General features: G+C 45.1%; 1 protein-coding gene across 10 annotated transcripts in view; it reads right to left on the bottom strand.

Annotated features, from left to right (window-relative positions):
* TEAD1 (TEA domain transcription factor 1) overlaps positions 1 to 22,285 on the bottom strand; it is a 283,716-nt gene that overhangs the window by 206,591 nt on the left and 54,840 nt on the right. For 3 of the 10 annotated variants that reach the window (XM_066250983.1, XM_066250989.1, XM_066250990.1), the window contains exon 1: positions 8,128 to 8,212. The exons of the other annotated variants lie outside the window; for them this stretch is intronic. The gene's annotated coding sequence lies outside the window, so the exon portion shown is untranslated. Of the gene's footprint in view, positions 1 to 8,127; positions 8,213 to 22,285 lie in introns of those variants that run through there. 10 annotated transcript variants of the gene reach the window in all.

Here is a 22,285-nt window from a genome sequence, read left to right as displayed (position 1 = left end):
GAAAGAGAGAGAGAGAGATAGTAGGGGGAAGGAGGGTGGGGAAGTATATGGTCGCTTCTTCTGTGCCTTGATTGGAAATCAAACCCGGGACTTCCACACGTCAGGCCGAAGCTCTACCACTGAGCCAACCAGCCAGGGCTGGGAGGTGGACAATTAAACCTCAGGAAACACATTTCAAACCTGGAAACAGAAGCTTTTTTCCTGCTCTAAGAGAAAAAAATGCCACATCATTAACAGTAAGTAGCTGTGAGCAAGCATTTCAACAGGAACCTGTGTAAAACCCCTACCCAGGTGTAACTGGCCAAGAAAAACCCCAAATTAACTCTCTAATTACATTAGGTCTGTAGAGTGAACACATACTTGAGGTAGGTTCACCAATCATATTGCTTACAAAAAAAAAAGAAAGAAAGAAATACCAAGAAAATAATGCTCTTTAGTCACTGAATTATGGGCACCATTACTTTCTTAGTTGGTAAAATTCATCAGATTGTAACAATGCCATAGCATTTTAAATGATAATGAGTACAAATTTAAAATCAACAGTAGATAGTTCCTATTTTAAAAAGATATCAGCATGTGAGATAAACACACTGCTTTTGGACAAACCTTAAGACAAGCATTTTAAAAGGGTCCATCTCAGCCCCGTGCCCCAGTGAGCCTCATACACTCAGAGTGCTGGTTCCCTCTGAGTGCTCAGGGTGCCATCCTTCTTAAAAAAGGCTTGTGGAGATTCACTCAGAGTTACACAGCCTGTTGACAGCCAACTTAATGATACGTTGGCTCTGGTCTGACTCCGAGTCCCTGCAGCCGACCTGCCCAGACACAGTTCCTTCGGCTGGTTGGGATTTCTCATTGCACTGCATTGGGAAAGGCTCTCCCACCTCTACACAGAGAAGGAGTCTCCGGCCTCCTTCTCCAGCTTCTGTGACTTGGGGTGTTTCTCTCATTCTGGCCATCTACCCTGGATTATTTAGACAGCCCACTGGGGGACAGAGGCAGCAGGTACATGCACGGTTTACTTCGGATAGGGTTATAAGCCAGTCGTTAAGGAAAATGAGAACCAAGCTGGGGTTTTTTTGTTTTTTGGTTTTTTTTTACAGAGACAGAGAGAGAGAGTCAGAGAGAGGGATAGATGGGGACAAACAGACAGGAATGGAGAGGGATGAGAAGCATCAATCATTAGTTTTTCGTTGCGACACTTTAGTTGTTCATTGATTGCTTTCTCATATGTGCCTTGACTGTGGGGCTACAGCAGACCGAGTAACCCCTTGCTCAAGCCAGTGACTTTGGGTCCAAGCTGGTGAGTTTTGCTCAAACCAGATGAGCCCTCACTCAAGCTGGCGACCTCGGGGTCTCGAACCTGGGTCCTCCGCATCCCAGTCCGACGCTCTATGCACCGCGCCACCACCTGGTCAGGCCCAAGCTGGTATTTTAAAGTGCTGAACTGTGAAGTCTAAGTCCTTGGTTCTTCTACTAAGTATATATAATGGCTTTCAACTACTCTCCAAAGATCCAGCTGATCCATATGGACCAGCATTCACATGAGAGGATCCAAAATCTAGGCTCCAGCCTGCCCAGCAGGAAAAAAACTCTGGTTTCCTGTAAACTTTGGGTAACTAAGAACACAATTCATCACAACACGTTTGGTTCCTTTCATCATCTCAACCATCAGAAATCAGGGTATCACATGTGTGTGGGTGTTGGGTCTGGCCTACCTGCCTTTCAGTGCCCATTTCTAACAAAGCTGAACATACAGATCCTGACATGCTACCCAAATCGTATAAGAGTATTTTTGAGTCCCAAAGCATGATCATAAACCTCCTTAGAAAAAGAAAGAGAGCTGGTGTCACCTCTAGGTCTGAGGACAGTGGCATTGAAGCATTAATTCTGGGTGAAAGTGGGACAACAGAGAGTACTATGTTGTTTGTTCTAGTACCTTTCTGATTCCAGTTACCTTGGAAAAAGTTTATTCCAGGAGCTCTGAATGATTGCTTTTATTGAATTATGTTTTTATGTGATGTCATCAGCATACTAAGAAGCATCTGGATTTTCCACAAGGATGTTAGGGTGTTCTTCATTGTGTCACACAAGCTGCTCTTTACAAAAACCCCAAAGGAAAGTTCAATAATAAACAAAACACTGTTTTTTACCCTGTGGACTGGCTAGGCCCTGGCTCCACTCTCTGGCCACCCAGGTGTACAGAGCCACTCTGGCAGGTCCCTCAGAAAGACCATGGAGGTGGTGCTGGTCGGCAAGTTTGGTCTCATTCCTAAATCCACTTTAGGCCCCTACCTCTATCCCCTTCTTCTCCCCACTTTTAATTAACTGTTATTTACAGCCTTGCAAGCTGCCTTAAATTCATTCTAAAACAAGACAAGGAAATTATTTGTTTTATAATTTTCTCCTTCTCCCATATGTCTCCCACCAATATGCCAGATACTAGAGATGGGCATGAATAAATGGGTTACCCTTCCTGCCCTCAAGGAGCACCCTTCCAGCAGGACACTGATAAGTAGGTTAATTATCTTTCAAGACTTCAAGCCCCTTGGGTGGGAAGCCTGCCCTGCCCTACCCTCTCCATTCCTGCAGGTAGCACCTCTGCTCACTAAATGCAGAGGAATGATTTCTTCATCTGTCTGTCACTCTTGTCTGTGGGTTTGTGAGCTCCATGCCTTTCATTGTTTTACTATCCTGGGCCTTTACCGGAATGCCTAGCACACCGAAAATGCCCCCCAAAACAATGACTGAACGGATGTCTAAATAGTGAGGCTATGAGTGAGTATGTGAATGAACAAGTAAATGAATATTAAGACGTCCAAGAATAAGCAAAGAGCTGTGGGAACACAGAAACAGTTGATTCGGTCTCTCCCGTCAACATGAACCTCACACAAGGTGACATTTAGGCTGGTCCTAACGCCTGGGTAGGACTGAGCAGGCCGACTGTGAGAAGAGCACAGGGAAGCCTGTTCAGAGAAGACATCAATGGAAAAGAAGTGGTGAAAAGAGGGCAAAGCAAGGATGCAGGAAGGCCGGGCCAGAGGCTGGAAAAGTAAGCTCGGTGGGACCGCAAGGAAGGGACCTCACACATTGTGACAAAAGGTCTATACTGTTTCGTACGAAGGCAACAAGAAATTGGGGGCAAAGAACAAAATTTGGAAATCAGAATTTTTTGAATCAGAAGCATTTTCAGTGTGTCCCAAGGCCAGACAGTTCTGCAGCTAAATTCAAGTGTTGCAATGTGACATACTCCTGAAGCATCTCAAATTTATGGAGGCGTTTTAATGCACCAGAAGACAATGACAGTTTACACAGGTGTGCTTGTTCAAACAGCCCACAGCCACAGGATCAGCTCTGTGAGGTACCCAGCCACTCAGCTCCTCCAATAAATTAAATGCTCACCTGACTCTGTCTTCAAGCAGCCAGGTCCCTAAAGAGGGCTGTGTGCTGACAGTGTGCTTATCCCCGAGCCCTGCATGGGGGCTGGAATGCTTATGCTCACAGTGCACGAGCACCAGCTAATGCCCACGCGTGCAGAGGTACCAACTGACCAGAAACACATGACACTGCACGTTCAAAAATGTCCCCTGGTTCCAATGTTCAGGTACAACTGAGTCCCCACCCTTCAAATGAGAAATACAATCTGCCATTTAACAGTGACACAGTGAGGGAGCAGCTGCGAACAGGTCTTACACTGAGAGGGATGCGAATTCCGGGGCCAATGAAAGTGTCACCCTGGCCTCCAAATTCAAACCTAGTCCCTGGTTTATACCCAACTCAACTTCAGCAGGAGAAAGGATGTTGTTGGCACTTGGGCTGAAAAGTGGCTGAGCCAAGAGCACTGGGTTGCTATTGCCCCCCCCTTTAGACAACAAGCTGCTCATTGAAGTCATAGCACCAGCTCTGAGTGGTCCACAGCTCTGCAAGGGCAAGACCCCCAGGCAGAGGTGCAAACAGAAAGGCCGAGGCAGCCAATTCTGAAAGCAGGCCTTACTTCTGCCTTCACTTCCGTGTGGCCTAGGATGTTCTGATGGGGACCACAGGACCCTTCCCTCCTCAGCCCTGATACCCCCCCCCTTAAAATGTATCAAGCAAAAAGGCAAACAGCCACATAACTTGATTCCATCACCATTTCTGCAGCTCTTCAGCATGTAATATACACACACACAGCAATTATTCCTTTAGGAAAAAAGAAAAAAAAGAGGAAGGAGTATACGTGTCCTTCCAGGATCTCTTTCTTCTACAGATTCTGCTAACCCTGGCAGAAGAAGGTGGAACCCTCAATTCCTCTAAAATGTAATCCGTGTTTAACTACACCTACAAAGCCACTAAAGCCCTCCCTCTCAGGGCTCTCTCGCTCGCTCTCTCTCTTTCTCTCCCGGTCCAATGGCCTAATGGTGAGGATGCAACTTGAGAGGCCAAAAGGCAAAGCAAACAAACCCGGCTTTCCCATGCAGCCTGTGAGTGTGCCTCATAGACCTGGTGAACCAGGGTATGGCACCTTCAAAGTCACTTCTCTGCATCTCAAGATCTGTCAGTAAAAGTGCCCATTAAAATCTAAAAAGGGCCTGACCTGTGGTGGCGCAGTGGATAAAGCGTCGACCTGGAAATGCTGAGGTCGCCGGTTTGAAACCCTGGGCTTGCCTGGTCAAGGCACATATGGGAGTTGATGCTTCCAGCTCCTCCCCCCCTTCTCTCCCTCCCTCTCTCTCTCTCTCTCTCTTTCCCCCTCTCCTCTCTAAAAAAAAAAAAAAAAATCCAAAAAGGACTTTCCAGGTCCTGAGTGAGGGAACCCAACCCCACAGCCCCCCTGAGGGGTTCCACTCAGAGAACCTGGCCGAAGCAGCACCCAAAGCTGGTTCGTCATCTCGGGCTTTCTCCCATCCCTTCTGATGCAAGTCGTCACCAAGACTCTCTACTCATCACCTAACCTCTCAAATATATCCTTTCCACGCTCCCCCAACCCATGAGCTCTGCCCGCTCTCACAGGCAGGACCTCAGCACCCCTCTCTGAGGGATGTCGCCTACGTCCCCACACCCACCACCACTGCCAAGAACCTGGTTCTGCCAGGTTCCCATCCCTGGATATACATCTAGATGACAGGCGGCTTCTTAGATATATAAATCCCAGCTCTGAGGCCAGCAGTACTGAATCAGAATCCTTAGGAGATGTATTTTTAACAAGACTCTCCTATGCTGTTCTTCAGCCAGAAAAGTTGTCCTAAAATGCAAATATGACTTTTATCATAAACTCACTTGCAATCTTTCAGCAGATCTCTTCCTCCTCCCTCTAGGACCCAAGGGCATAGTGGGGCACCCATGGCCTTAACCACCTGACTTCAGCCTGTTTCTCACACACCTGTCTAGTCCCCTATATTCCAGCCACATGACCACTCTTAGGTGCCCAGACACAGCAGGGTGCCCGCTTCACCCCTGCAGGCACCTGGGTCCTTGTGCTCAGATGTTACCCTCCCCAGCAACACTGCCTAATGAATGTCTAACAGTCACTTCAAGACCAAAGCCACCCACCACTCCTCTCAGAAGTCTCAGCAGATTCCTCCACTCAGACAAGTCACTACTGTGTCCCCAAAGCACCTCAAACTTCCAATACCACACTCAGTACACTTCACCATGATTTGTCGTAAGATAAAGTCTCACAGCAAACCAGTAATTCCCTGACATCCCTACGTTTAACATTTCTCAATACCAGACAAATTGTTGGAACTTGAAAAATGTTTGCTAAATATTTTCCTTCATGGGTACCACTAGACTTCACGGGTCCCCTAGGGACCACACTGGAGAGTCTATATGGCAAAGCAGTTCAACATACATAAAGAGTACACAGGTTTTAGAACCCCAAAGAGTTTGAATTTTGAGTTTTCCACTTATTAGCTCTGTCTTGAGTTTGTCTGTTTGTTTTTCTGTGCAAAACAGAATTAATCATTTTACCTATCTACTGCAAAGATTAAATGAGATAAAGTACAGGCGTCTCAATCACTGGCAGTCGTTAGGTATATTACTTACCTGCATTCTTGCAGATTAGTGTGTAGATGTGTGCACACCTATCTTAGAACTGTGTCTGGCATGGGTTCTCAAATAATCGTTGAACAAATGTATGTAACTATAATTAATAATTACTACTTGTGTATCAGAAGGCAGGGATTTTGTCCCCGTTTTATTTCTGTACTTCATCCCCACTCCAGCTGAAATAATCATTTGATTTAGTTTAATATGAAATATTAATACAATTTTTATGACTAGTCAGAAATTCATTTTTGTCTAAGGAACCACAAAAACAGCCTCAAGCATACTCTAGAACAAAATAAAGAACTCCCTGTCTCCAAAACCTTCCTTCAGCCTCCAAAACTCTGACTGGCTGGCCTCCGGCCCCAACACCCAAGTTGCCGGTCCCCCATGTCAGGGAGGGTCTGTCACCTATCAGCCACAATCAAAGATCTGAACTGCTGATACACACGGCCTCCCGGTCGGGAGCATCCCAGCCCTGCCGCAGCTGCCCCTCTACCCGGGAGACAGGCAGGGGGTGCAGAAGCAAGCCCGCCTTTTCAGCTCACAGCCAGTCCACCCCCCAGGGACCCAGGGGGCAGTCAGAAGTTTCAGGTTACCACAAAAATAACAGAGGACCTACACCAGGCGGGTGTGTGGGCCAAGTGCAGAAGGGAAGAGGTGAGAAATAAAGAAGCCCAGGAGAAGAGGGGAAAAAAAGCAGACATTTGAGTTTGAGTCACAGAGGAACTGGGTTTTAAGAAATGCACTTTAACTCAGGAGTTTAGTATCTAGTCCAGAGCAGCTTATATTTATGTTATACTTAACTACTTTGAGTGGGCTTTTAAAAACACTATTTTGGGACAAGAGAGGGATGCGGTTCTTGTTTTGTTTTTTTTTTAGTTTGTTTACTTAATGCTGCCTATAAAAGTCAGATTTGGGTCAATGAAGATTTTGACAAGTATTCATTCCCATTCAACAAATTCCTGATATTACTCAGCTTTAATTTTCTCAAAACTAAATCCAAACATGATAAAGCTAATTAGGTCTATTGAAGGAGGGGCAGACCTTTAAGGAGAAAAAAAAAAGCTAATAAAAATCATTTATGCATTTTTATTTTTCCTAAAATGAAATCAAAGTCCACTCCCATCCTACCTCGTGTAGGAAGACTACTGGCTTGATGTGGTCTGACTGAGCCTGGGCACTTCTAACAAAGTTAACTTCAATCACTGTAGCCAGTTAGCAGGTTACTGATTCTCCATCCACTGTGCTTTTATCTGGGTTGACTCCATACATTATGCCTCTTTAATTTGCTTCTAGCAACTGTTTTACAAGAGGGTGGATAAAGACACAGCTACAAGAAAAGATGCCCTTCTTCAGCGGGGCAGGTAAACACCAAGACCAGGCCATGCATTTGGTGGATTAAGTTTCCCATTGTAATCCCTTCTGTGCCAGGGTAATGGGTTCCCTGCACTTCTTTTAAAGTTAATTTTGATGGGGAAATGTTTCCCAGTGTCACATTATTTTGTAGCTACTGATTTATGTTTCATTCTAAAATATCAGGGTTGTGTAACTAAGGTGCCGCACCTACAAGTTGGTGCTTCTCATCTCTCTCCCTTCCCCCCTCTCCCTCCCCCACCTCCCACTGGTCAAAAAAAAAAAAAAAGAAAGAAAAAAAAGGGTTTAAAATGACAGTTTTTAGTGGCAGCAAGACCAGCAGCTGGTAACAAGCAGACAGGCAGATTCTGTGTTTTTCTTTTTATTTTCTTTTAACTTTTAAGATATAAGCCCTCTCCCCGCCAAATCAATAAAAGCTTCAGAGAAGGAGCCTATTACCAGCGGGTTTGAGTTCTGTGAATGTAGAACAGCACATCAACAGTAAAACAAACGGCTGTTTCATTCTGCTCTTAACAACAGAGGCTCGTTCCTGGAAGAGAAGCCCTCAGCCACCTTGTACCCCTTCGTGCTGTCAGAATTCACACAGTTCATGCCCAACACATCACACCGTGCAATTATCAACCAGCACTGCCACTGCTAAAAGATCTTTAAGAACCCTGGTTTTTTACCATAAAAGCTCTCATTATTATCTCAGCTCTCTATGCTTGTTCAGCGTGCCTGGTCACTTACAGGAGGAAGAGAAAAAACGGGACTCAGCTCATCTTTCCCCAGCCGTGTCTCCCAGGGAGCCGTTCGTGACTCCGCAGCGCAATGCCACGCCACCACACTGGCTGACCGGGTTTAAAATTAGCCGAGCCCTGGAGAGCCACGGGTAACCTTCTGACAAGGTTAGCCAGCAGAGCAGAGCACTGCTCAGGGAGGGACATTAATAAGAAGCCAACTAGAGCCTTTCAACAATCCCATTAGGGCCTCTCGGAACCCCAGCAGCATGGAAACCTGGAGGAGCCGCACGCCAGCAGGAGGAGGCTGACCAAGGCTCTGATTTTTACCCCATGGAGTCGCCAGCTTCCTTTACCGTTGACAAGCACAACTTCTAAACATGTTTTTCCAAGTTTATATTCAACATACTCAGCCACGGATTATACAGTAATTTTTTAAACTTTAAGCTACAGTTTCAAAATATAATATTTACGGAACACTTTTTTTTTTTTTTTAAGAATCTCTCTTTTTTTTTTTTTACTTTTCTGAAGCTGGAAACGGGGAGGCAGTCAAACAGACTCCCGCATGTGCCCGACCGGGATCCACCCGGCACACCCACCAGGGGGCGATGCTCTGCCCCTCTGGGGCATCGCTCTGTCGCAACCAGAGCCACTCTAGCGCCTGAGGCAGAGGCCAAGGAGCCATCCCAGCGCCCGGGCCATCTTTTGCTCCAATGGAGCTTCAGCTGCAGGAGGGGAAGAGAAAGAGAGAGAGGAAGGAGAGGGGGAGGGGTGATGAAGCAGATGGGCGCCTCTCCTGTGTGCCCCGGCCGGGAATCGAACCCGGGTCTTCCGCACGCCAGGCCGACGCTCTACCACTGAGCCAACCGGCCAGGGCCCAGAACACTTCTAATGATAAAGTTAGATAATCCAAAAAGTGTAGCATATGGAAAACATATGCAGGAGAAAAGAAACTTTCCCACAGTCCCCCACCAAACAGAAGTCCGTACTAACAATGCATTTTTTATGTACTTCTTACACTAATAATTTATTCTTCTTACTCCTTATGGTTTTGAGTTCTTTTACTGCTCACCTAACATTTCATGCTGGGCATTTTCCTGACTCTTGAAATTATCTTTGTTATTTGTGATTTTTAAAAGGTTGAGTAAGCTATGTCATGAACGTACCATTTGGCTATTTCCCCACGGATGGACATTTAGATTTTACCCCAACTTTTCACTGTTAGGACAACATCCTTGTAACTATTTCCTAAGGACAGATTTCTGAAGTCCAAGGCAGGAAAAATCTGAAGCCACTGGTGTAGAGTGGGGACCCCATGAAGTACACAGACTGTGCCTGTCACACTGTCGGTGTTTTCTGAATAAAGGAATATGTCTCAGTGCTATACAAATAGACAACCCTAAATTCTAATGTGACACTTTCCAAGCACCTACAGGGAGATTAGCAGGCCCGGCACACAAAAGTCCCCTTGGCATTGAGATAGAGGAATCCATCTAACGTCTCTGAACACCTGCCAAAGGAGATTCAGATGCTGCTCAACCCCCACCCTACCCGTGCCTGTTCCTCACTGGGATAGCCGTACTGGTTGTTTAAAATATTGGAATCCTTCCATATGACTTGGCAGAGTCAGTGGCCCAAGCCCACCGAATGCCTCTGTCCCCATGGCTCTTCATTATCCAACAGGTACAGAGCAAGCGCCTGGCACACCTGGGGGCTTCCAGTGGTTTCCACTGTGTCAATGTCCGTATTTAAAACTTAATGTTTTAAATACCACCCCTGTTCACAGATAACTTATAACTTAAGATCTGCTTTATAAATTGTTAATCCTCCCTCCCCAATCACAGACTACCCTTTAAAATCATAATCACCAACACTTCAGCATGGTTTCTTAACTTCAATATATCCCATAATATTTTATTTTTAAAACTGAAATGGACAGTGAATAGGAAGCACTTACCAATAAGACACATAACAGGGGGCTGGTTCCCACTAAGTTCCTCTCTACAATGCACAGTGAGACAAAGGTAACATCACCATCATAAGATTCATTGCCCTAGTACTAATACCAGTGATATTGGTTCCCCAAGGATAAGTCACCTCGTTAAGACCCTTGAGACTTTGAAGAATTCTCAGGTCATCAACTAAATTCTCAGAAAACTAAAGCAAAAACATCAAAATGCTAAAATATAGGGATAAGTAGAAGAGTCAACTATAGCCTAACCGAGACTACTCTGGTAGTGGCTTACTTATTATACCAGTAAAAGTGACATTTGGGGACTGGGCATCCTGCTATGCACTTACAAGCATGAGCTCTACCTTAGCTCTCTCTGCTCAGCTAAACTGGTTTCTGTGGGAGCAAGTAGGTAACTAGTAAGTAGAACAGTTTCATTTCCTCTAAATGTTTTTGTCCATCCTCTATTGGGGGAGCTAGGATGAGAACACCAGCCAGAAAAGGGAAGAAGGAAAAACAAGGGTCCTATAAAATCAGACTTTAAAGACCAACAAGGTGCTATCCTGGACACATTACAGCACTGTCCAGCTCAGCAGCTGAGACCATGGCCCAGCTGGAACTAAGTCAAAGACAATGCCCATCCACATCTCCATGACGCAAGCACGTATTCCAAACTCCAAGTCCCTGTGGGAGTTAAAGGAGGAGCTGCAGCTTCTTTGCCAAATCAGCAAATTCTAATGGATGGATATAAAAACATTTTGCCTCCTAAAATCAAATATATGGCAGAAGTTTAAGAAAATACCTTGTAGGAGTAAATGGAAATACTATTCACAGCCAACATTTATTTAACAGTACTGTGTGAGGCACAGGGGTCAGGACTTTTATTACTTCTTCTAATCCTCATCACTGTATTAGGTAGAGACGTAACATCACTATATCCATTATTTAGATAAGAAAACAAAGTTTAGAAACATTAGGCCATTTGTCTGCTTGTCAACCCAAATTCTGAGGTGCCCTGCTGCGTGCTCCCACAGCATCAGGCCTCATACACGAGGACTTGGGTAAGTGCCTGTCAGCCCCAATGTTGAGCTCCATGGAGGCAGCACCCTCATCTTACCTGGAGGGAAGAAGGGAAGATGCTAGGACAGCATTCTTGTAACCATTTCCTAAGGACAGAACGTGGCTGAACACACATCACCTTCAGGAAGTACTGAACCTTTTAATGAACTGCCAGAAAAAAGGAGGGGCTAGAACACTGCTGATTTTCAGAGCTCACACGCAGGGTTATCTTAAGGAATAGCTGACAACGCCAGTTAAACTCACAGAACACCCAATGATTTTCCAACCCAAACAGGAAGAAAGAGGATCTACCTGCGCAGAGGATTCCCAGACAGTTTTCTCTACAGCTGCCTCTATTAGAAGAAGGAAATTTCTGAGCAAGGTAATTTCCATAATCTACGCCCCTACAGAATTAAGCTCTATACCCATCTTCTCACTCTCTGGGCCGACACTCAGGTTGCCAGGAGCATTGCAAGGGTTTAGATACTTCACCTCTTCATGACTCTTGAGGTCAAGGGAATATTGCCTTCTTTGCAGGAACAGAAGTTTAAATAGAAGTGTGATCAATTTGTCAAGCACCTATTCTTTTGGTTAAAATTAGAAAACATTCCTTAAGGCTCCTATAGCTTTACCAATACTGAGGAGTCATCCAGAAGGCAGGGGCGATGATTGCTGGTCTTCGCCTAGTCCATTTTCCATTCTTGATGGCAGCTAGTATATGTACAGTATTTCTTCTTGTATGTGTTTCTGTCATATAAATTAATCACCCCCAAAACTGTTCTGCTATACACACCTCTAAGTCTACTCTTCTGCATGTTTCACACAGGAGAACGAATCTTTGCCTTTGCAACTGAGTGATATAAGCTTCCTTTTTCTTTTTCCTTTCAATTACTAAGCAAATATAAGGGCGATGCTAAGAAGCAAGCATAAGCTAGGCTCATCCATACTTGAACCCCACAATGTAGCAAGCTGGCAGAGTATACAGCACCTCAATGGGAGAGCATAAATGACTTCTAGCATTGCTTAAGTTTAGCTCCAGGGCAAACACCACAGGAAACATTCATACATTTGAATTAAAGCTTCAAGCAAGTCATCCTGAAATGACACTGTAAATGGAAGAAATGTACTTGCCTGTGAATTGTTTGGGTACCCTCTGTATGTAAGCAAAATCCTTGCATGAACCTTTGGGTTCTGATGTTCATCCATTCACAAAAGAAATCACAGGTAATGGATATTTGATCATCTGAGATAGGGAAGCTGAAACTCAGAGCATTTTTAAATGTAAATAATGACTTTTTTCTTTGTCTGACCAGGCGGTGGCGCAGTGGAGAGAGCCTCAGACTGGAATGTGGAGGACCCAGGTTTGAAACCCCAAGGTATCTCTCTGTCTCTGTCACAAAAAAAAGTAAAATGATGACTTTTTTTTTTTTTTTTTTTTTTAGCAAGACAGAGAGAGACAGATAGGGACAGACAGGCAGGAAGGGAGAGAGATGAGAAGCATCAGTTCTTTGTTGTGGCATCTTAGTTGTTCACTGATTGCTTTCTCATATGTGCCTTGACTTGGCAGGGGGGCTGCTACAGCAGACCAAGTGACCCCTTGCTCAAGCCAGCAACCTTGAGCTTCAAGCCAGCGACCTTTGGGCTCAAGCCAGTGACCTTTGGGCTCAAGCCAGCGACCTTTGGGCTCAAGCCAGCAACCTTGAGCTTCAAGCCAGTGACCTTTGGGCTCAAGCCATTTGGGGTCATGCCGATGATTTCACGCTCAAGCCAGCGATCTTGTGCTCAAGCTGGTGAGCCTGCACTCAAGCCAGCGACCTCAGGGTTTCGAACTTGGGTCCACTGCGTCCCAGGCTAATGCTCTATCTACTGCATCAAGAAACCTAGAGTTTGGTAAGTATCCTGGCTCTAACACAGAGGCCTGAGTTTTAATGCCCATGCCACCACTTTTTAGCTGGGCAATGCATTTAATACTGCCGTGCCTCAGTGTCCTCATGTGTTCCCTCCTAGGGTAGAGATGCATTAACATACACGGAAATGCCTGGAACTGCAGACAGGTTCACCCCATCTCTACCCACTACAACCTTTTGACTGGGGCAGGGACCTAAGGATGACACCGAACCACTGCAGTTGGTAAGATTTTCCTCCACTTCTTCCTTTCTCTTTTCTAATCCTTCCTGCAGTAGCCCCTGTCTGCTATGCTGACTCAGAGTGAATGAACCAAAAAGGAATGAGGAGGGAGAAGAAAAGAGACTCGTCTGACTAACTATGAAGAAAGGAGCTAGCCATCCCTTGGACTAGATGCTGTAATTCTAAACTGAATTAAAAAAATAATATACTCCTGAGCCAGACACTTAAAAGGTTCCAATTTCTGCTGGATACACAGCAGTTCTGGACTGCCTTGGAGTCTTGACAATTAGCCGGAGTTATTTTTTCCCCATCTCGCTGCATGAATTTCCTTTTCTAAATTAAAATAATCACAGCACATTGACACTTGATCAACACAAAAGGTGAAACCAAGCTTTAATATAATCTTAGACCTCACATTTTCTTTAAAAACAATACATAATTGTGTGTTTGCATCTATTTACCTAGTTGTGAATGCACGTTTGCTTATGTATATATGTTCACTCACCCAGTAGTATTATGAGTGTTTTTTGAGTAGGTATGCACTGCTGTATACACCTCTAGGCTTCTTACAGTTAAGTGTGACAGACATCCAGATGTCCAGGGAAGGAGAAAGGAGGAATAAACTGTGTTCACCTCAGAAACCTGCAAGTTCACCCAGCACAAATAACGAAGGTCCCACCCAAAGAAGCCCTGAAACATTTAAGACGACCACTGGGACAGGGCTTGAGGGTATCAAACTCTGTGACTGGACCTAGTGCCAAAGAAACCTTTCTCCCTTCCCGAAGGAAAGCTTCCCTCTTGGTGAACAAGGGGTTTTGCTCTAACAAGGAGACCTGAACCAGTTACAGGGTGGGAAACAGGGGCCACAGAGCCGCCTGGAAAATACCAGAGCCACACCAGGGAGCTGGAACACTCAGGCTCCTGCCCCTTAACTCTGAGGCTAAGAAATGCTGCCCATGCACTGTCATTCAACTCAATAGGCCTTCACTTAGCAGTTGTGTCCAATGCCCAGTATACAAAAAGCTTACTTCTTGTAGCACCATCTCGTGTGTGCCTCATAACTATCCAGAACAGCAAGCAGGGTGGGATTACTCTGCTTTCACAGGCAAGGGGTCTGAGACTCAGAAATGCTGATGGGGTGCCAGGCAGGCCCCAAAGTGGATAAATGGAGGAGCCATCCCGCTGCCTTCAGACCATGAATCTAGCTCAGAGCACTGGCCAAAAGGTTCTCATGCCAGTTCAGCCTTTGATCTAAGGAGAATATCCATGGTGAGCAGGTATTAACTTTATGAATCTGGAGCTCAATGAATAAAAAAGAAAAAGGGAGGGCAACTTCTGTTCTATATCTCACAGTAATAGTCAGCTGAGTCTCCTCTGAGATTCATATTCAACACAATTCTCAAAACAGTGGATGGGTGGTTTTCTCTCACTGGGTCTCCTAGCAATCATCTCTGTTGCCATCCCTCTTGTCCCCAACGCAGGTTTTCACTGCCTTAGGCATTTCCCCGCTGGGCCTGAGAAACCCCTCCACTGTCTGCCTTTCTAAAAGACATCAAGATTCATCTCAACACCAGCTCAAGCCCAAAGAGTCAACCCCTGTGCCACCTCAGAAGAGTGTCTGAACTTATCTTTACTCAGTTATTTATCTGTTACTTAGTTTTTTCTCTCTGCAACCTCATTATAAGCCCCTCACCTAGACACTCAGTCTAGACTTCTCTGTACTCTTCATTACTGTGACACCACCACCACCATGCCTTCATGCCTGGAGTTAAATCAAAACAAATATTCCTATGGCAACACTTTCTGTGTATCCGCCAGGTCATGTATAATAAACTGAAAGTAGAGACAGGGTTTTTTGTTGTTGTTTTTTTGTTTTGTTTTGTATTTTCCTGAAGTTATAAGCAGGGAGGCAGTCAGACTCCCACATGCGCTCAACCGGGATCCAACCGGCATGCCCACCAGGGGGCGATGCTCTGCCCATTTGGGCTGTTGCTCCGCAGCAATCAGAGCCATTCTAGCACCTGAGGCAGAGGCCATGGAGCCATCCTCAGCGCTAGGGCCAACTTTGCTCCAATGGAGCCTTGGCTGCGGGAGGGGAAGAGAGAGACAGAGAGGAAGGAGAGGGGAGGGGTGGAGAAGCAGATGGGCACTTCTCTTGTGTGCCCTGGTCAGGAATCGAACCCGGGACTTCCACATGCCAGGCCGATGCTCTACCACTGAGCTAACTGGCCAGGGATAGAGTTTTTAAAGAGAAATAACAGGTATGGTCTCGGCCCCACAGAACTCACAAACTAGTGAGGATGACAGAGATAAAAATGACTGCTATGATTTGCTGAATCATTTGAAACTGGAATTTGCCAGTGACTGGAAGTTGGAAGGACAATGACTGTGAAGAATGGTAGAGTCTGCTCCAGATACTATCTCAAAGGATATAATGACCAGGTGACTTTAACAAAGTGGAAATTTAATAAGGATAAATGTCAAATCATGCACTTAGGTCCAAAAAGAAAAAGACAAAAAGAAAAGAATAAGAAAAAAAATCAAACTCACAAATATAGGGTAGAGAAGATCACATGAGAAAGTCTTAAGGGATTGGGTTGCCCACAAGCTCAATGACTCAGTGTGAAGAGGCCGAGCTAAGGTACTACCAGGCTGTCCTAATTAGAAATCCTACCTTCGAGGTAAGAAGAGATCTCAGATCTGGATCCCAGGAACCATAGACAGCGCAATGGACAAAAGTGAGCATATTTTGCCCTGGCCGGTTGGCTCAGCGGTAGAGCGTCGGCCTAGCGTGCGGAGGACCCGGGTTTGATTCCCGGCCAGGGCACACAGGAGAAGTGCCCATTTGCTTCTCCACCCCTCCGCCGCGCTTTCCTCTCTGTCTCTCTCTTCCCCTCCTGCAGCCAAGGCTCCATTGGAGCAAAGATGGCCCGGGCGCTGGGGATGGCTCTGTGGCCTCTGCCTCAGGCGCTAGAGTGGCTCTGGTCGCAATATGGCGACGCCCAGGATGGGCAGAGCATCGCCCCCTGGTGGGCAGAGCGGCGCCCCATGGTGGGCGTGCCGGGTGGATCCCGGTCGGGCGCATGCGGGAGTCTGTCTGACTGTCTCTCCCTGTTTCTAGCTTCAGAAGAAAAAAAAAAAAAAAAGTGAGCATATTTCAGAGAGCAGACACAAGTGTGAAGCCATATCCTAAGAGGAATGATAAGACAAGGCTGGAGAATTAATGACCTAGTCCTAGAGGGCCATGAGAATCATTGTCAAAGTAGTCTTGAACTTGCCATTCCATTTCCAGGAACAGAGAACAGAGATACAGTTTACCTAAATAATGAAGGCACTGAGATTAATTTATAAGAATATTTATTACAGCATGGTTTGCAATTACCAAAAAAAAGAGAGAAAGGAAACAGGCAAAAAAATCAAACAAAAGGGAATAAGTTACATATCTCATTATAAAATTATGTTACCAGCTACAATATCAAATATTTATTGAAATGAAAGATATTAATGAAATTCTATGCAAGAGAAAAAGAAAATTACAAAATATGCACAAACAATATAATTCGTTTTGTAAAAATTACTACAAATACACATACCAAAAACTGCACTGAAAACTGTCTGGAAGACCAATTATCTCTTGAGTGCTGCAATTATTGATAATTATTTTCCTTTTTGCGTCTCCATATTTTCTCAATGTTTCATAATGGACATATATTGCATAAAAAACTATTTTAAGTTTTTCAAAAGGAAATTCCTAAATGGTCTAGCATATGAAGAGGTCCTGTGCTGTAGCTCCAGCAGGAGAGAAAGGTTTAGGATTGATGAGTAAGGATTCTGGGAGACCCTACCTGAGCTCAATATGCCAGAATGGTCTATCAGGGAAATAACAGTCCTTTGTTATGGTGAAATCCCCATAAAATGAGCTGTGCCTCTAGGATGTATTAAGACTGAGACCACATTTTAGGAGAAGCGTCCTTGGAGTACAGGTTTAGCTTCTCCTAAATGACTGTCAAGGTATACACAGCAGGTCTTCAAATAATGTCATTTTGTCATAATGTTGATGAGATGCTGTAAGAATTTAACTACTGTTTAGCCTATAGTAAAATTGGTTTCATTATAATATTTTGCTTAAAGTTACAAAAGCTGTTGACAGCAAGTAAGGACTTATTATATTCCAATTCCTTCAACACAGCTTGAGTCATCCCTGCTCCAGAATCCATAAAACTACTACTTCTTGTCTCCGCTGACTTCACATCCTCAATCAAGGTTTTAGGATCTGCCTCTCTGCTCTCTCACCAAATCAGGCCCAAATGGAGTGCAGTTAAAAGAACATTCAACTGGAATCAGAAACTGTGATCCCTGCAGTGCCTCTGTAAAGAATATAGCCTTTTACAGTCCTCACTTAATCTCTAGGAGCCTCAGTTTCCACATCTGTAAAATGGCAGTACTACACAAGCAACAGACAACATATTCCCAACATGATGAGAGCATTTCAGTAGCAGCTGATGGCCAACTATTAGGGTGGCTGTAGGGGTCCCACTGGACTGAAACCAGCCACAACTTTAATTCCAAGACCCTTGATTCTACACTGCGGCTCAAGCACCAACTTCATGAAAAGCCCTTCACACCCCCAGCTTTCCCTGGACCACTACTCACTCAACACAGTGTAACAATGAGCTGCTTTTCCTCCAGCTTCTAGGGCTGTCTTGGCTTTTCATTGTGACTACACGTTTATCTGAGATTAGGACCAAGGCTTTCATCTTTACCCACAATCCCTTGTGCTGCTGGAAATAAAGACGTATTAATGATTTGACTGAACCCTAACAGAACCATGCTACTTAAAGCGCAGCCTATGGACCAGCATTACTGGCTGATTCTTCAGACCCACTGAATCAGAATCTGCTTTCTCAGGTGACTCCCGTGCTAACAAGGTGATGATGATGCTGACCTACAGACAACCCTCAGGAAGTGAGGGGAAGGCCTAGGGCACTCTCATCCCACCAGATCTCCAAAACCCAGGAAAGGGCCCCAGTCCCCCATTCACTTGTTTATTCAGTCAGTCATTCACTCGTTCAACAACTATATCTGAAGTCCCTACCTCCTGACAGAAACTTTTCTAGGCACTGAGCCCTGCTCTATCCAGGTGCCATTAAATGGTAAGGTTCCTCTAATATTAGAGAGAATTGTCTATTAAAGCTACCTGCTCACAAAATTCAGCTAAAAACAATGTAAGAGCCTCTGAATCCCCACTCCTGCAACCCAGGCCCAGCTCCTCAAATGTCTTGCAGGTGTCTGAGTGGATATCTCTTCATGAACCCTCAAGAAGCCACCCACACAGTAGCCATGGTCCAGTAGTCTGGGCAGAGTCCCTTTATATTTCTGCAGGTGCTACATTCCAGAGATATTTCTTCTTATAAAGCACAGCAGGAATTCTACACTTAGGGAAGAAAAAAGGCTAACAAAGGGCTTTATTTTTCCCTAGGGAGAGAAGAGACTAAAACCTCTCATAGAGACGTTTACATTTTTAAAATGTATTTTACGAACCACACGCTTGCAAGTCAAACATCCCCTCAAAGACATCTTGCAGAAAGAGATATCCTGGGAACATGGTGCAGGCAGCTTTATTTACTGCCACTTTATAAGACTAGCCCAAAGGGATATCAGATGCTATCTCCTGCTGAAATGACTTGCCTGTCTGCCTGACTGCCACCTCCAGGCCAGGTCACAGCTACTTCTTGTCACTCAAATACCCCCTGCTGAGCTCTACTCAACTACCTGTGCCCCAAGGGTCCTCTTCCAATCAGTCCTGGCCACTCCCAGTTGGGGAGGGCTATTTGATCCATGTGCACCTCCTTTGGGGCATATAACTGACAGTGAAAAGTGTAATTAAGATACAGCAGCAGCCCTGGCCAGTTGGCTCAGTGGCAGAGCGTCGGCCTGGCGTGCAGGAGTCCCGGGTTCGATTCCCGGCCAGGGCACACAGGAGAAGCGCCCATCTGTTTCTCCACCCCTCCCCCTCTCCTTCCTCTCTTCCTCTCTTTCCCTCCCGCAGCCAAGGCTCCATTGGAGCAAAGTTGGTCCGGGTACTGAGGATGGCTCCATGGCCTCTGCCTCAGGTGCTAGAATGGCTCTGGTTGCAGCAGAGCAACGCCCCAGATGGGCAGAGCATCGCCCCCTGGTGGGCATGCCGGGTGGATCCCGGTCGGGTGCATGCGGGAGTCTGTCTGACTGTCTCCCCATTTCCAGCTTCAGAAAAATACAAAAAAAAAAAAAAAAAAGATACAGTGGCAACGTTAATATCAAAGACTGCCACAGTGCTGGAAAACCCTGAAGGCTGCTAGGATCCTAGATAACAGAACTCCTCAGTGTCACTGTCCAAAAGGAAATTATAAGAAAGTGTACTTCCGTCAGCAACCACTGTCCTTTAGCTCCCTCCTTTGTGATCTTTAATCAGGTCGTCCTTTGAGCTACAGGATTTAACAATTAGGAACGCTTTCCACATCTCCCACTGTTCTCTATGTTGGCCTGGTAACTGTCTCATTCCCAGCAGGGAGCATCCTGAGGGCAGGGTCTGTGCCCTGCTCAGCATAAGGTCCTTGGAGCCCAGCAGATACCTGACACATCCAGGTTTTCAGTAAAGACTGGTAGAAGGATAATTCATTCAATAAGCATTTAACAAGTGCAGAGTTTCAGGAATACAATATTGAATACCTGGAGATAAAGAAATAAAAACCCCTTGTTGGCCTTTTCAGACAAAACAAGGAAGGAAGACTATGGAATCCTGGATGCACACTCTGATGTGAAGGATGAGGGAATTCCTGGAGCAGAGCAAGCCAAGGGCAACACAAGTGGAATTTTATTTTTATTTATTTTCTATATTTTATTTATTCATTTTTAGGGAGAGAAAGAGAGAGAGAAAGAGAGAGAAGATGGGAAGGAGCAGGAAGCATCAACTCCCATATGTGCCTGGACCAGGCAAACCTGAGGTTTTGAACCCACGACCTCAGTGTTCCAGATCAATGCTTTATCCACTGCACCACCACAGGTCAGACACAGGTGGAATTTTCTTATCCACCTCATTTCAGACAGATCTACGCCCAGTCCGTAATTCATCATGTACTAAATGCATTTCCCACACACTGGCCTCTTATTCTACAACTGGCCAAATTTCTCATCTGTCATGTAAAATATCAGTATACTGTACAGAATATCCTGTCTCTATCCTAAACTGTTTTAAAAGAAGGGAAACCACAGCTCACAATGAGATATGGTTCTCAGGGCACTCTGACTTCATCCTCAGCCCCAGCTGTTAGGCTCTTACTGCCACGTGAGAGAAGAGGGCAAGAAGGTCCCGAGATGGGAGGGCCTGCCACAGAATATTTCCCTGGGACCCGTGCTCTCATCACCAACCCAGGGTCCTCTCCTGGGCCTCTCTCTCCACCAACAACACTGCCCAACAGAAATGCTATGTGAGTCGCGTGTCACAATGCATATTCTACTAGCCTCCTTAAAGTAAAAAGTTAACAGGTGAGATCCCTTTCAATACCTTCTTCTGTTAACTCAACACATCCAAATATTACCACTTCAACCTGTCATCAATATAAAGAAAAAACTGTTAGATATTCCACATTCTCCTTCTGTACTAAGTGTCCAAAGTCCAGTGGTCACTGTATACTCGTGGTGCATCTCAATTTAAGACACCTTCCAGGTGCTGAACAGCACGTATGGCCGGTGGCCGCCATATACTGCACCGTGTAGGCCTAGAGCAGCGGTTCTCAACCTGTGGGTCGTGGCCCCGGCGGGGGTTGAACGACCAAAACACAGGGGTCACCTAAAGCCATCAGAAATACCTAGAGTGAGCATTTCTTACACATGCTTGACTCACAAAACCTGAATTGGTTTCTAAGCACATAAAAGCCTTTTTCATGGTACCAACCTCTGCTGATTTTGAGAATTGGGAGATCCCAGTTTGAAGTTGACATAGGCTTCCCACGTTTAAATTAATTTCAGCTTCACCCTGACTATGCACCCCTCCTCTGTGTATAGGTACCCTGACTTCGGTCATTACAACCCTCTAAGTGCTCTGCTATAGTCTTCACTATTGTATGTTCCTTGAAGACAAGACTGTGTTTCGTTCACAGCTCAAGCCTTATCTCCCAACACAGCAGAGGCTTAATAAATATTTACCAGGTGTACGGATGGATGGTTGAATAAATGAACAAAATTCTTCCTAGCACACAAAAATCCCTCTCTAGGCCTTAGTTTCCTCATCTGTAAAATCCCCATGGTTTCTTCCAGCTCTGAAAGTCAACAAGGCCATGCACAGTGATTTGTGTCACTTACACCCAGGTAACAAACCAACTAGGACATTTATGTTTGGCCCGCATTGCATAACCAGCTCAACCAACCATTTGACACAGGAAAGAACAGTTCTGAGTTGTAATAAACACTTCGGTTTAATTTTCTGGACCAATACAAAATGGGGCAAAATACATTGTTTTTAGTTCTCCAGAAAGTATCCTGTGGCCCTACTGCTAGTCCATAGAACAAAGAAATGTTATTCTCTCACATAATTCCAGAATAGCTTCCCTGGTCAGTCACTTACATATTCCTTACATAGAAGATGCTGAATTTTGTCCTTAATAAGTAAATGTCAGAAAAACACCTTAAGGTCGGCTTCAGAATCCAAAGTCTTGGTTTCATCACCTCTACCTTTTTATCAACTTGCTGCTTGGTCAGGAATATGTTATTTAATGTCTACGCACCTCAATTTCCTCATCCATAAAATGAGATAACAATACAACTCAGAATTGTTACAATGCCAGAATGCCTTATATATTGTAAAGGGCCAAGCAACTGTTAGCTACTTTGAAAACTGTTTTTTCTGAAGCACATCAAAGTGGGGTGACAGAGCAACTTATAACACAGCCACAGCCAAGGCCAGATGGACCCAGCACACTCAAATGCTAACATCAAACAGGTCCAGAATTCATGGCCAGGGAATCTCAAGTAGGAAACAGCCCACAGCCCAGAA

Source organism: Saccopteryx bilineata, chromosome 1, assembly GCF_036850765.1.
Source record: "Saccopteryx bilineata isolate mSacBil1 chromosome 1, mSacBil1_pri_phased_curated, whole genome shotgun sequence".
Lineage (NCBI taxonomy): Eukaryota > Metazoa > Chordata > Mammalia > Chiroptera > Emballonuridae > Saccopteryx > Saccopteryx bilineata.
This window is presented reverse-complemented; position numbering and strand designations above follow the sequence as displayed.